Here is a 14,307-nt window from a genome sequence, read left to right on the forward strand (position 1 = left end):
CGCGGTGGCTCACACCTATAATCCCAGCACTTTGGGAAGTTGAGGCAGGCGGAACACCTGAGGTCAGGAGTTCGAGAACAGCCTGGCCAACATAGCGAAACCCTGTCTCTACTAAAAATACAAAAAAAAAACCAGTTATGGTGGTGGGTGCCTGTAATCCCAACTACTCAGGAGGCTGAGGCATGGGAATCGCTTGAACCTGGGCAGCAGAGGTTGGCAGTGAGCTGAGATCACACCACTGCACTCCAGCCTGGGCAACAGAGTGAGACTCCGTCTCAATTAAAAAACAAAAACAAACAAACAAACAAACCACCTTGCTCCATCCAAGATAAGAGAAGCAATTGAGAACTCCGAAGTCAGCTGAGTGATCAAAATGGCACCTTCTGTTACTTACAGCAGAGACTGCTTGTGGTCATGTGACATTCCTTCTCTCTTTCTCCTCAACGAAGTATTATTTCAGATTATGTACTCTATCAAAAGACCACATTGTCCAGCCTCCCTTGCAGTTATAAGTGGTTGCCAAGTATTAGCCAAGAAGATGTAAACTAAAATGTTGTGTCAGACTTCCAAGAAGATTGTACAAGAGGAGCTGACTTAGCTGGGGTGGGTACTACTTCTGTCTTTCCTGCTGCGGTATGGAATGTGGAGGCAATGGCTGGAACTCCAGCAGTCATCTTGGCCTGTGAGGTGACTGTCAAGATGAAAGCCTGCATTTCAGGTAGTGGAGAGAAAGGCTGGGGTCTCATGGCCCTGTGGAGTCCCCATATCAGCCCTACATTATCTGACTTATTTATGGACATCCCTTGTATGTAAAAGAAACAAAATATTGTTTTAATCACAATTATTTGAAGTTTTCTGTCACATGCAACTAAGTCTGCTTCTCATTATTAAGCTTGGTTAAAGGATCATGTGACTTAGCTACGTGGCTAGGATTTGCCAACACTTTTGCCTCCCCATAACCCGAGTTTGGAACTTGAGAGAGCCCCCTCCCCACCACCCCTTGCATGGGCAAGTTTAGTTTTACAAGGATGACACACTCTCCAAAATAACTGCTTTCCTCTGGTCCCAACCAGAGATGAGAAAAAAGCGAAAATTCCAGCACACGGAGTCTTCTAACAGATGAGCTCTGCCCAGCTGACAAAGGCCAGGGGAGCTCCCTGCTCCTGGGAATTTGCAGTGGGGAGAGAACTGTTCCACGGTGAGAGGCCTCTCTGCCTCCTGGGACAACTCTGACTGCTGGAAGCTGCTCATGAGACTGATGTGACATGGAGCTGGAAAATCTCCGTTCTGCAGGACGATCCCAGGGGGCATGAGTTCTACCTGCATTCACACAGAGCGAGTCTACTCTCTCTTTGAAGGGTCTGAGGATGCTTCAGAACAAAGGGAGAGCCCAGACTGCAGGGTGGCCCAGTGAAATATAGCCAGTTAAATCTGAGTTTTAAATGATGAATTATTTCTTCTTGTAAAAACATGTCCCAAATATGGCAAAGGACATACTTATACATAAAGATTTATTTGTTGCTTAACTGAAATTCAAATTGAACTGGGCATCTTCTATTTTTATTTGCTTAATCTGGCAACTTTAGCCTAGAGGCACCAAATTTCCAGACTCTCAGATGGGCTGCGCCGGTATTTGAGAAAGGGGTGTGATTTGAACATCCGTTTGCAATGTTCTCTTCTCTCCCTGCCATCCTTTAGGCCATTTCTAACCTCGCCTTTTTCAGAAATCCAAGGCCTCCACCGAGCCTTTCCTGTTAACTCCAGCCCACAACAACCCAGAGGACCTCTGTGCCCCATTTCTGCCTCTGGTGTACAAGTAATCCTCACCTCAGCCTCAGACCCAGGGCTGGAGAACAAGACCTCTGCAGCCGGCTACTCAGAGTCTTCATTCTCTGACTACAGTAATTTGTTGGTGGACTAGCACAGTGACCCCAGTCTGTCCAATCAGAGTACATCACAGAATCTTGCTGGGGCATGTGACTCAAGTCTGTCCAACCAGAATGCATCCCAGAGTCCTGGCTGGGGCATGTGACTCAAGTCTGTCCAACCAGAATGCATCCCAGAGTCCTGGCTGGGGCATGTGACTCAAGTCTGTCCAATCAGAATGCATCCCAGAGTCCTGGCTGGGACCTGTGACTCATGTCTGTCCAATCAGAATGCATCCCAGAGTCCTGGCTGGGGCATGTGACTGAAGGCTGTTCAATCAGAGTGCATCACAGAATCTTGGCTGGGGCATGTGACTCAAGTCTGTCCAATCAGAATGGACGACAGAGTCTTGGCAGGGTAAGGGTGACCAGATCTTACCTGGAAGGAGGCTTGGCTGTCTTGAGACCAGGAGAGAGTAAGTAGTCCAGGAATCGCACTAGCCCCAAGGGACCAGATTTAAGAGACAAGCTAGCTTTATCCTCTGGACTTTTTGGCTTACTTGAATCAATAATTCCCTTTGGCTGAGAGCCAGCATGTTCTGGGTTATTCTGAGGCTTGGAAACAAAAGGCTTCTAATGGATACAATCTCCAAAACTGGCGTTGAAAAGTGAGAGTCCAGCAAGCCTGGCCTGTCTCAACAAACACAAAGTGCTGGGCACACAGCTGATCCCCTGAGACTTCAGTTCTCCTTCCCCTTCTGGGGTCCCCAGGGCGCTTCCACTTAGCCCTCACCATAGCCCTCATTGCAGCTAAACAGCTAAGGATATGATTGTGGTAACAGCAGCTATCATGGACGGCTGGAGAATCAGGTTCAGGGCAGAGATCTCTCCCCTGTTCTCTCATTTGATCCTCACCCCAGCTCTGACTGAGCTGCTGTTTTGCAGCGTGCCCTGCCGAGAGGACACAGAGATATAATAATCTGCCCAAGGCAATGTGGGCAGCCCTGAGGTGAAGCCGGGATTGGAGTCCCATTCCGGAGCCTGCGCTCTTCATCACAAGCTGCCTTTCTTTTGGGTGCCAGGGCTGGCAAGGGCATGGCAGCGGTCGTCAGCTGGGAGAGCGGAAAGAGCTGCTCGCAGAGTCCTAGAGATAAGTTAGATCCTGGCCCCAGCCCACACTTGCTTAGGAACGGCCAGCAGGCCCCTCTCCTGGCTCCAGCATGCTCATCTCCCGTTTAGGGCCTGACCACCTACCTTCCTTTGTTGGCAGCATTCAAAGCCTGGTGTGGAGGCTGAGAGGCAGGCTGGGGCCAGGGCTGAGGGTGCTCAGAAGGAGGGGAAGGAGTGCCTAAGAGTGAGTGGGGCCAGCTGGTGCAGGTTGGTCTATCTTGGAAAAGCACCTCTGATCATCCTGGGGAGACTGAAGGGAGAGAGGGGAGACACTTCTCTGGCCACAGGCAGCCAGGACTCCTATGGATGGAGCTTCCCAGGTGTGAGGTGGTTTAGAGTCTGAGAGTCGCCCAGGATTTTTGGACCAACTACAGCTCGACAAGGTGGCCTCCATATTGCTGGAAATATGCTTTGGGCTTCATCTGCTCCCTCGGGTTGGGACCACAGAAACCAGATGACCCAGGAGGGCTGATGAATGGGGTCAGGGGAGAACTTTGGCTTCACGGGCTTGTGCCAGTCCTTGCATCTCTATTCTTCCTACACCTCCCTTAGACAATTCCCCACAGCGCCTGGGGCAGTGGGAAAGGAGCGAGCTGAGGATTCAACAAGTCCTCTCTCCAAGGACTGCTGTGAGAGCCCTGAGCTGCCTCCAGCTGTGGTGATCCCCTCCACATAGCAACTGGCTCCTTCTAAAATGTGGATCTCATGATGTTGCATCTCCAACCCAAACTCCCAAGGGCCCTTCACTGTCCACAAAGCCAAGTCGTAGCTGCTCAGCATGGCAGCAAAGTGCTGCAGGACATGGAGCCCTCGCTACCTCCCATTCTCAGCCCCATCCTTCCCCGGAAGCATGGCCTGCTTGCACAGCCTGCACACATGCTCCATTTCTTCCCCAGGCACGGGGCAGGCTGCTGTCATTGTCCGGACTGTCTTTCATTCTTCCTCTAACCTCTGACTCTCCTCTGCAAGAGGAAGCATGTATTGCCTCTTCCAGGAAGGTTCCTGGGTGCTGCCTTTTTGCCCTTTGCCTTTGACCCTCCCTCCAGCCCCTGTCTCCTCAGGCTGCTGGGGTGTTCCTGTGTGTTCTTCCACACACCCCAAAGGATGTATCTTCTGGACACTTGAACCTTGCAGCTATCCTCCATCCTTTTTGCCTTGGCTGCTGGGATGCTCAGGGGACCATTTTAGGCCTTATGGTATGCATGATGCCCTCCAATCACACCTTCCTCTGCCTGTATCTAATTTCCTCAACCCCAATTGCTTTTTCCCACACGTCCTCATCTCTTCCTTTCATCCTTATGTATAGCATGCATGCATTGCTGGAAACCATCCCCAAATCCTTTTATGAGGGGTGAGACAAAGCACGAAAGTAAATAAAAATGATAAAAATCCGCCAACTTCTAGGAATTCAATTATGTAACTAACAGGAGCAGTACATTTTTCCTCAGAGGCAATGAGATGGTATGTTTTCTCTACGCAGAATGCAAAATGTTGCTGGCATTTAAGAGAAATGAAAAATAAATTGCCCTGGTTTCTTCCTCTTACCTACCTCCTGCTGAGTCTTCTCTCAAGCAACCTCAGAAAACTGTCAGAAAACCCAAGTCAGAGAATCAATAGTTAGAGGGGTTGCAGAATTCACCTAAAACCTTCCAGCTGGTTAGCAAAGCCAGGTAATTCAAAGCAGGCCACCTTGCTCCAAAACTTGAGCTCTTCCCATTATACTCAAGGACTGCCCAAGTTGTCTTAGTTCTGTGTATTTGTTTCCTATTTCTCCTGTAACAAATTGCCACATACTTGGTGCCTGAATGCAACACAAGCTTATTTGCTCTAAGTTCTGTAGGTTAGAAGTTCAGTAACTTCTCACTGAGCTAAAACAAAGCTGTGGGTGGGTTGTGTTCCTTTCCGGAGGCCTTAGTGGAGATTCTGTTCCTTGTCTCTTTCAGCTTCTAGAGGATGCCCACATTCCTTGGCTCATGGACCCATCTTCCATCATCAAAGCACATCACTCCACTCCTAGGATCCATCCTCACATCTGCTCTCTCTGACTTTGACCCTTCTGTCTTCATTAGAAGGACCCTTGTGATTACATTGGGTCCCTCCTGGATCATGCAGAATAATTTTCCCATCTCCCCATCTCACGATCCTTTGCCAATCATAACTACACTGTCCCCTTTGCCGGGTGACATAACATGTTTGCAGCTTCTAGGAATTAGAACATGGACATCATTCTGTCTACTAGTTTGGGTTTCTCCCAAAGCAGCCCCTAAGACAGGATACAAACCATTTACTTGGGAGGTGATCCAGGGAAGCACAGTGGGACAGTGGGGAAGCTGGGGGACAGGAGAGAGGCCAAGAGAGGTTGTGCTTCTGAGCACTCGCTGCTCAGGAGCCTGGGGCTCAGTTCCAGTGGGGTCCCTCTGAGAAGTGGGGGCGGAACATGCTTCTGAATTCTCACAGCAAGATCAAGGAGCCCAGGGCATTCAAGTGCCACCTACCAGATGCCCTCCCTCACTGGCTGAGCATTTCTTCTGGGGGTATCACTCCACAGGCACACTCCTGAAGCAGACAAAACCATGGTACTCAAGGCAGGAAGCCACCAACATGTGCAGGGGTTGTCCACGGAAGCTTCTGGTGTCCTCAAAGGTGGCTGAGAGAGTATCCGGTAGGACACTGACAGTGTCTGTTAGATTTTCAGTCAGAGAACTGAGCTTGGAGAGGTTACCTGGCTTTGTTGCTAAAATGTGAGGCAGGAGAGGGAGGGAGGAAATGAAAGACAGAGAGGAGGGGCCACTAGAGCCACCAGTGTCCATGCAGAGAGAGGTGGGCCAACCCCGACTGACCTGGAAGCCCAACCTTCTCTGTCCTCTCTGTGCCTGTCCAGGAGCTTTGGGCCAGAAGCAGAGTGGTCCTGAGAACTCCAGAACCACAAGATGCAAGGGATTGGGACAGGTTTATAGCAATCCCTCCATTTTCCACATGAGACAACTGAGGTTTAGAGGGTGGACGTGGCTCATCTAGAACTTTGTTAGGACCCTTAACTGCAAATGTAGTGGGGAGCAACACAGACCCAGGAGTCCGCACTCATGAGAACAGGCTATCCAAAAAGCAAAACCAAACGTCAAAAGCCCTCTGTCTCCGGGATCACCTCATGAAGAGCTATTTCTGCTTGTGTTGTGGTCCCGGAGGGTTTGCGGGGAGTCCCGGCAGCTGTTCAGCCCCTTCCTGGGGTGCAGGAGGTGGCTTTGTCCCCCCAGAGAGGAGCTGAGCAGAGAAGGCACATCATCTGTAAGTGACCTGGCCCAGAGGTGGTGTCTGTCACAGCCCTCGCTGGCCATCTGTGAGGGCCGGGGTCAGGGCTGGGATGCGATGCCCATCGGGAGTGAGAGGGCACCTGGGAGGTGCAGCTACAGCAGCCCCTGCTGTGAGGCCAGGCGGAGGGACTCTCCATCCCAACGCTGCTGCCTCCCACTGTGGATCGCGGGCAAGCCCTAGAGTCTCGGAGGGTCAGATCCCTCAGGAGTCAAGCGGGGCCGTGGGTCCCAGCTGTCAGGGCTACAGACCACACTGCCCGGGTATGGGCACCCAGTGTGGCACCTCCTGCAGGAAATGCGCCTGGGCTTAGGTCCCTTCTCTTCCTCCTGGATCTTGGGCTGATCCTCTTTTTATCATGCTGGGCTTGCTGCGACCAGCTGACTCCTCTTCCTTTTCTTTCTGGCAGAATTTACTGCAGTTCTGATAAAATGCAGGAAACAACTTTTGTGCAGTGAATGCCCTCAAAATGACCCCAGAGAAGGGGGCACAGTCTGGGCTGCGACTCTGTAACCCTCGTCCAACAACTGATGTCCTCCTGGCTCTCATCTCCCCAGTTCTCACGTTGGAGGCAGAAGGGAGGCTAAGCCCCTCAGTGCCCCCTGGTCCCCTGCCCACTTCTCCTCTCACCCCCAACAGGATGGCCCCAATCTATTTCTGCAGAGGATCAATTTACAAAGCAGGATGCAGAGAGCGCTGTCACCTAAAAATAGAAAGTCATCACGGAGTAGACGAGGAGCTTGTCTGCGAGAGTCAGGGCGACTTCTGCTTTCTTTTATTCCCCTTTCTGCTTCTCTGCACTCCACTCCCTCCTGCCATCCCTGCCTATAGGCTGAGGGGACTGTGGGGCACTTCTCAGAGACAGGGAGACAGGCCATGGGGTAGTGCCTGCTCTGTGTGAGGACCGGGACCAGCTTTATCCAGGTTTTCCTTTCTTTCTTTCCACAAACCCCGTGAGGCTGCTGCTATCATCCCAACTAGTCAGCTGAGAAAATAGAGGCTCAGAGGATTATGGGACTGCCCTCAAATCACAAAGCCAGGCCCACTGCACCACATTGACCCCATCACAGCCACAAAGGCATGTGCCCCGGCGCTTGGAAGGGTGGCCCGGGAGTGCTCTTAGTAGAGACAGGGCAGAATGCTGAGTGCTTTGAGACTGCCCTGAATGCATGTCTGTGACCTGGGCCCAGCATAGGCAGTGCTCAAATCTGAATTAGGCCATGGGTCCAGCCTTCTGGCTGGCCCTCATCTTGACTCCACCCTTCACAGCTCTCCCTCTTCCCGGCCTCCTCTTCGCAGGAACACTGAGCAGCTGTGGAGGACCCACTGTGTTCCAGGAGCATCTCCCTGCCTGTCCAGGCATTACCAACAAGGACGTACTCAGAGTGATAGAAATGACTCGCTAAGAAGGGTTTAGGCAGTGACTGGTCTGAGCTTGTAACTCAGGGCTTTGTGGGGCTACTCACTCACTGTGCCCTTGGGGTGTCCAGGCTTATTCGGGATCCTGGTCCTGTCTCACCAGGATACGCCTGTTTGCTCGGGATTTCACTCCCTTGATCACCGAGAATGCCTGGAGCACCTACTGTGTGTCTGGTGGAATCTTTAGCCTGGATGAAGAGGCCAGCTCTCTGGCAGGGGGAGTCATCTCTTGTGCCTTCTGAGGATGCAGAGATGGAGAGAGACTGGGCACCAGCAGGAAGACGGTCCCAAGACCCAAAGTGTCCCGCATCCGCAGAAGCGTAGCCATTGCAGCCTTAACGCGAGGCATGAAGACGAGAAAGGAGCAAAACAGCCTGGGGCCCAGCGGGCAGGGAGAGCTGCACTGGTGGGAGACTGGGGTGCTGGGGGGCTTTAGGAGGAGGGGTCAGCTATTTGCATCTGACCCTTGCTCAGGTGTGGGATTTCTCCTGTCACCTGTAGCTGCTGTGGCAGGGCCCCTCCTTTCTCACCAGAAGCACTGGGAAGTGGGGGATGACTCTGTCTTCCGGGCTTGCTGCAGGCTATCAATGAGGGGCTGGCAGATGCCCACCCAGGGAACACAGTGGAGGCGCTGCCGCCATCTGGAGTCCTGCCCCCACTCCTTCCCATTCACTCATGGTGGACTAGGAGACGGCATAAGCAGACGTTTTGCTGAGTGGTTCATGCAGCCATCTTACTGTGGTACAGTTACAGGACTGGGTTGCTAGGTTTTCTAGCTAATTTGACTCCCTTGTGCTACGAAACAATGTATACGACAAGGCCTCACTGCTTGGGCCATGGACGTCAACTGCAAATGGCAAATGAGGCTGAGTAGTTACCAGCAAATATCTGAAGCAGGCTGGCTGGGGGTAACAGAGAACGGGGGTGGCCCCGGACTGTGCCTTGGCCACACGGCCCACCACCCAGCTGCCCACGAGCACGTGGAAGGCAGGCTGCAGTTGCAGATCGTCCACTCTCCCAAAAGAAGCCAGAAAGCTGGATGTTTGTGTGTTTATTTGGCAATACATGAAATCTAAAACACGGTGTGGCCCCAAAGCAACATGTTGGCCATGTGGAAGCAGAGAAATAGGCATATCGTTTAATACTGTTGAATAGGAAAGAATTCTTTTAAGTATCTACAATTTGACCTCAATTATTCAGTATAATAGATGTGTAGGAGAAAAAAAGATCTGGGGAAAATAAATATCCTGTAATACAGTTGCAGCGGTTTAGTTTGAGCTGGAGGAATTAAGGGGTGGAAGGAACAGCTCACCTCAATCAAGCCAGTGTGGTCTTTGGAATGATTAATGTGTTCTTCATGTGAAACAGCTCATGGTTTCCATTATGAACACTGTATCCCTCCCAACCTAGAGTGCCCAGGCGGAGGCCTGTGCTGCCCAGCGCTCCAGGAACTGGCTTGGATTTTAAGCTTCCTCTAGGGATGCTTCAGAGATGGTGCTGTGCGGCCAGAGGCCCAGGTAGCAGGAGCCTCAGCTACCTGGGCTGTGCTGCCTTTTGCTTCCTGCTGTTGAAGATTCCTGATCTTACCTCTGTGATCATCTTTTGACATTTTTGGAAACCATGAATTTACAGAGCTGGTTCCTGCCCATAAAGGGAAGGAGACGATTCCCTTTGTCTGCAGTGTTTTCGTGACAGGGATGAATTCTCTTTGGGCAGGGATGCTGATCTCCCCTTGACAGCTTCAGGCTGCTTCCCCAGGGGCATGGTTTGTGGAAGTCAGGGGTAGAGAACAAATTAGCACATCACAGCATTTTGTTTGAGGAAATCATCCTGAATTTTGTTCAGCTGACATACCACATTAGATTAGAGAGCTAAATGCTCTTTGTCTGATGTTCGGTTTTTAGAAAATGTGTGTCTTTGACTCTCCTGTCTACCTTCCCCTCTTCTCTCCCTCCCTCCGAGTTTGTGAGCTGCTCAGACGGGGTATGTCTTTCCTCCCTACATCTCCTGCACCCAGCACAGGCCGACACATAGCAGGTGCACATCAGTGTTTGGTGAATGAATAGGTGAGCCACAGTTGCCTGTTTTCCGTATAACTTTTCTACTGTCCAAGGCCCCCTTTACCAATCTCAGGCTTCCGAGAGTCTCTCAATAACGTTCTAAGGTAGGTAATGAAGTATCTCCATTTTACAGATGAAAGGACTGAGGCTCAGAGAGAGATCTTCCACGCTGCTTAGCTGACTGATGGGAAAAGAAGTTGAAAGCATAGCCTGGCTCTGGAGAACCAATCCAGTAACAGGACATCTGAGGCTGGCCTGGACACATTCTGTATCTGACACGGACGCAGCCAAAGACTGGAAGAAACTGGCGGAAGAGTGTCTGGGGTCAGCCTCTCGGTTCCTGTTGTTAGGCAGCTGAGCCAGGGCCAGTAAGCAGCTCCAGAGGGGGCCGGAATCCTCTGGAGGGAAGAAGGCTAGGAAGATTGCCAGGCAGGCAAGGGCTCAGGAAGCAGCAGGTAGGGAGATGGGAACCAGCCAAGGAAATTGAGGCTAATGCCTCAGCAGAGACAGCGCAGTTTCGGGCAGGCTATGACTCACTCGCATGACATGTGGTGGCAAATGCTCAACAGGTGCGCCAGGCATGAGGAGCGGCCACTGGCGGATTCTTGGCCACACGTGCTGGTGGAAGGGGACAAGCCATGGGCACTTTCTCTCCCTCAGCAAGCATTTCGCTTGGCTCCTGCTGGTGTGTAAGTGTCCTCATCCTGCCCTTGGAGGTCACTGCCTTAGAGGAGACAAAAGGCCAGTGCTATGCCAGGTTTTCATTGCAAAGATGGGCCACCCACTAGCTGTCTGACGTAGGGGAGGTGTGTCAGCACAGAGGAGGTCTTGCAGTACGAGTGCGTGAGTGAAGGCACTACACGGCTGCTGCCTCAAGACAGGAAGAGGGGACACAAAAGGGTAGCTGTGAGAGAAGGAGGGGCAGTTTCCAAAAGGAAAAGGCTTCCTGGCACGCCAAGGGGATCCATGCACGCCAGCCAGCCAGGAGGAAGCTGCAGCCTGCAGCCCATAGGGAACGTTAGGCCAGGCCCCCCAGACCCCGAGCAGCAGCTGCTCCTGCAGCAGCCAGCAAGGTGCCGGCAAGCAGACACTGCATTTCTAGCCCCAGTGCAAACGCTGGGTTTAAGAATCCCACCACGCCAAAGTAGCTCCTGCAATGTGGTAACCGGAGAAAGCCTCTGCTGTGTGGCACATGGAGGGATGCCAAGCCTTTTCAATTTTATGTATGTACCTATTTTATCTCTGTATCTCTATTTTTCTGTTACCTAAAAAGAAAGATACCTAAATAGCAAAAATGCAACCTAGTAGAAGAGACTTCTGAGTTTTCTGCACTCATTAGCAGATGTCCTTGTTTTCCTGGTGAGTTGACTGTGTGGATGGACCGTTCCTAATGGGCCCCTCACTGGCCACGAGAGTTTGGGATTTTGAAAGGGACTTAGAGCAGAGAGTGAGCATTGCCACTATCTGAAACGGCAACATTTCTTCCATTTGTAAAATTATCTAAATGTCTTCAGGGAACACGGGAAGCATTTCTCTCCTCAATGGTCTTCTGATGTTAATTAATAAAACTGTACTCCTTTGTGCTATAAAAATGTGTCTAGATTACACTGCTGTTGATGGCCTAACACTCCTAGAAGACTGTGCAGTGGCCGGCAAGCATGGGGCTTAGACTTCAGCTCCACAGGCAGTGGCTGTGAGGTTTTTGGGGGGCTGTTCATCACCAGTCTGTTTCGCCATCTTCCAGTTCAGGCTCCACACAGCCACCTTATGTGGTTCTGGGAGGATGTTCCGACTTCAGTGGGTCTTAGGAGGTGCTTGAGAAGTGTAAGTTCCCTGCTCCTCACTACACCTTCCCACCTGCAAGATTCCCACCTTTCTTTATGCCTGGACAAGGGGAAGTACCTAGGGAGGCAGAGGCAAGGGATGGGGACGCTGTGGCATCCAGAACCAGGTTCCAGGCGCTGGGGTGGGGGAGGGGCAGACAAGCAAGGCAGGCACCTCCGTGCAGCGTGAAACCACCCACTAGAGGGAAGGGCCAGGCTCTCGGGGCACATGTTGGAGGAGGAAGGAATATCTCTGACAGGGTCAGGGAAGCCTTCTGGATCGAGTGACACTGCAGGTGAGGAAGACCTGGATGCCGTGGGAAAGAACAGAGATGCCGTGGGAAAGAACAGACCATGGAGGTGTGTGGGGCCCGCTGCAGCGTTTGAACACAGTGAGTCCAGCGGGCATGGAATATGGGGAGGGAGCAGCACGGAGAGGGAGGCTGGGCCAGAGGGTGAAGGGCATGAACGCCAAGCCAGGGAGCTTGAGCTTTACCCTGGAGGCAATTAAAAGGGTGTAAGCGGTTAGGGAGATGATTTGCACTTTAGGAAGATTAATAGAAGGCAGGATAAAGGGCAAATTACAGATGGGCAACAACTGGAGTGGACACCTGAGGAGTGTCGCTGATGCTGCAGTCATCTTGCAGAAATGATGTGGCTCCCAGCTAAGGCAGGAGAGAGGGGAAGACACGGATCCAGCATGGAGGTCTGTGGAGCAGCAGAACTGCGGGAGGGGAAAGGATGGCTTCCGCATTCTACACTGGCTCTGTGTGTGTGTGTGTGTGTGTGTGTGTGTGTGTGTGTGTGGTGGGGGAGTATTACCCTGATATAAATGGCCAATATATATTAAGTGCTTCCTGTGTCAGGCCTCATTTTAAGGGTTTGGCACACGTATCACTAAATTCTGGCAACCCCTTGATGTAGGCAGTACTATCCTCACTTTGTAGGTGAGGACACTAAGGCACAGAGATGTAATGTACCTTGCCCAGGTGGGAGCCAGCCTCCAAGACAGTCCCCTGTGGTCCTGCCTCCGGGCATCCACACCCTCGTGGAGTGATCTCCTACATGGCACAGGAGTGGTGTTTAACAAATCGCATGTGGTGGGAGCGATGTGAAGTCACTTCTGAAATGAGAGTATCAAAGTCTGTGGCTTCTGTCTTGTGTGCCCCTCACTCGCGGACTCTCCCTCCCTTGCAACGCCTACTCTGGGGAAACCAGATGTCGTGCTGTGAGGACACTCAGGCAGCCTCCAGAGAGGTCCGTGTGGCAAGGAGTGGGGACATCCAGCCAATAGCCGTGTGAGTGGAAGCCGAATTTGCAAGTGGATTATCCAGCCCCCACCAAGCCTTCAGATGACTGCAGCCCCAGTTGACAGTTTACTACCTCACCAGAGGCTGTGAGCCAGGAGTACCCAATGTGATAGTATTCAGAGGTGGGGTCTTTGTAAAGTGATTAGTTCATGAGGGCTGAATCCTCATACAGGATTTGTGTCCTTCTGAAAGGCACCTGAGAGAGCTCCCTTGTCCCCTCCTACCATGTTAGGTCACGAAGAAGGTGCCACCTTTAAGTAGAGAGCAGCCCTCACCAAGACACAGAATCTGCTGGTGCCTTGATCTTGGATTCCGCAGCCTCCAGAACTGCAATACATTTCTATTGTTTATGAACTACCCAGCCTAAGGTATTTTGTTACGGCAGCCCCAACAAACTAAGACAAAAATTGGTACCAAAAAGTGGAGTAATGCTGTAACAACGACCTAAATTTGTGAAGTGGCTTTGGAACTGGGTAATGAGCAGAGGCTGGAAGAGTTTTGAGGTACACTGCCATGACAGGAGCCTTAGGGGTGATTCTGGTCAGGGCTCAGGAGAGCTGTAGAGGCCTCAATCCTCTTAGAGATTATCTAAATGACTGTGAATAGAATGTTGATAGAAATATGGATGGAAAAGCCATTCTGATGGTCTCAAACAGAAATGAGGAATGTGTTACTAGAAACTAAAGGCAAGGCCACCCTTGTTACAAAGTGGAAAAGAACTTGGCTGAATTGTGTTCATGTCTCAGGGTTTTGCGGAAGGTAGAAGTTGCAAGTGATGAAATTGTATATTCAGCAGAAGAAAGCTTTCTAAGCAAAGTATTGAGGGTGTGGCATGACTTCTCTTGACGGCTTATAGTAAAATGCAAGAAGAAACAAATTAAAGATGAAATTTATAATCCAAAGGGAAGCAGAACAAAAATTTGGAAAAATCTCAGCCTGCAGAGAATAAGAAAATGTGTTCCTGAGAGACTCACACCAAAGGTGTAGCAAAGAGACAACTTGGTAAGGAGATTAGCATGAATGGGCAAAGCCTGGTGCATTTCATCAAGACAATGGACGAATCACCCTGAAGGCATCTGAAGATCTTGGGAGGCGGTAGTGCCTAGTGGAACTGTGGGTGGGGGCAGGACCACAGCAAAAAGCTCCCATTAATACAATACCTAGTGTAACTGTGGGAGCAGGGCCACTCTGGAGACCCTAGACTGGTGGAGTTACCGGCATGAAACTCCAGTGAGAAAGCTACAGGCGTGAGACTAACCTGTGAGTGCTGCCATGTGGGTTACACCCAGCAAAGCCATGAAGGTAGAGCCCCGTGGATCCTTGGAGGCCCAACTCCCACCCCAGTGTGTCC

Source organism: Rhinopithecus roxellana, chromosome 9 (assembly GCF_007565055.1).
Source record: "Rhinopithecus roxellana isolate Shanxi Qingling chromosome 9, ASM756505v1, whole genome shotgun sequence".
Classification (NCBI taxonomy): Eukaryota; Metazoa; Chordata; class Mammalia; order Primates; family Cercopithecidae; genus Rhinopithecus; species Rhinopithecus roxellana.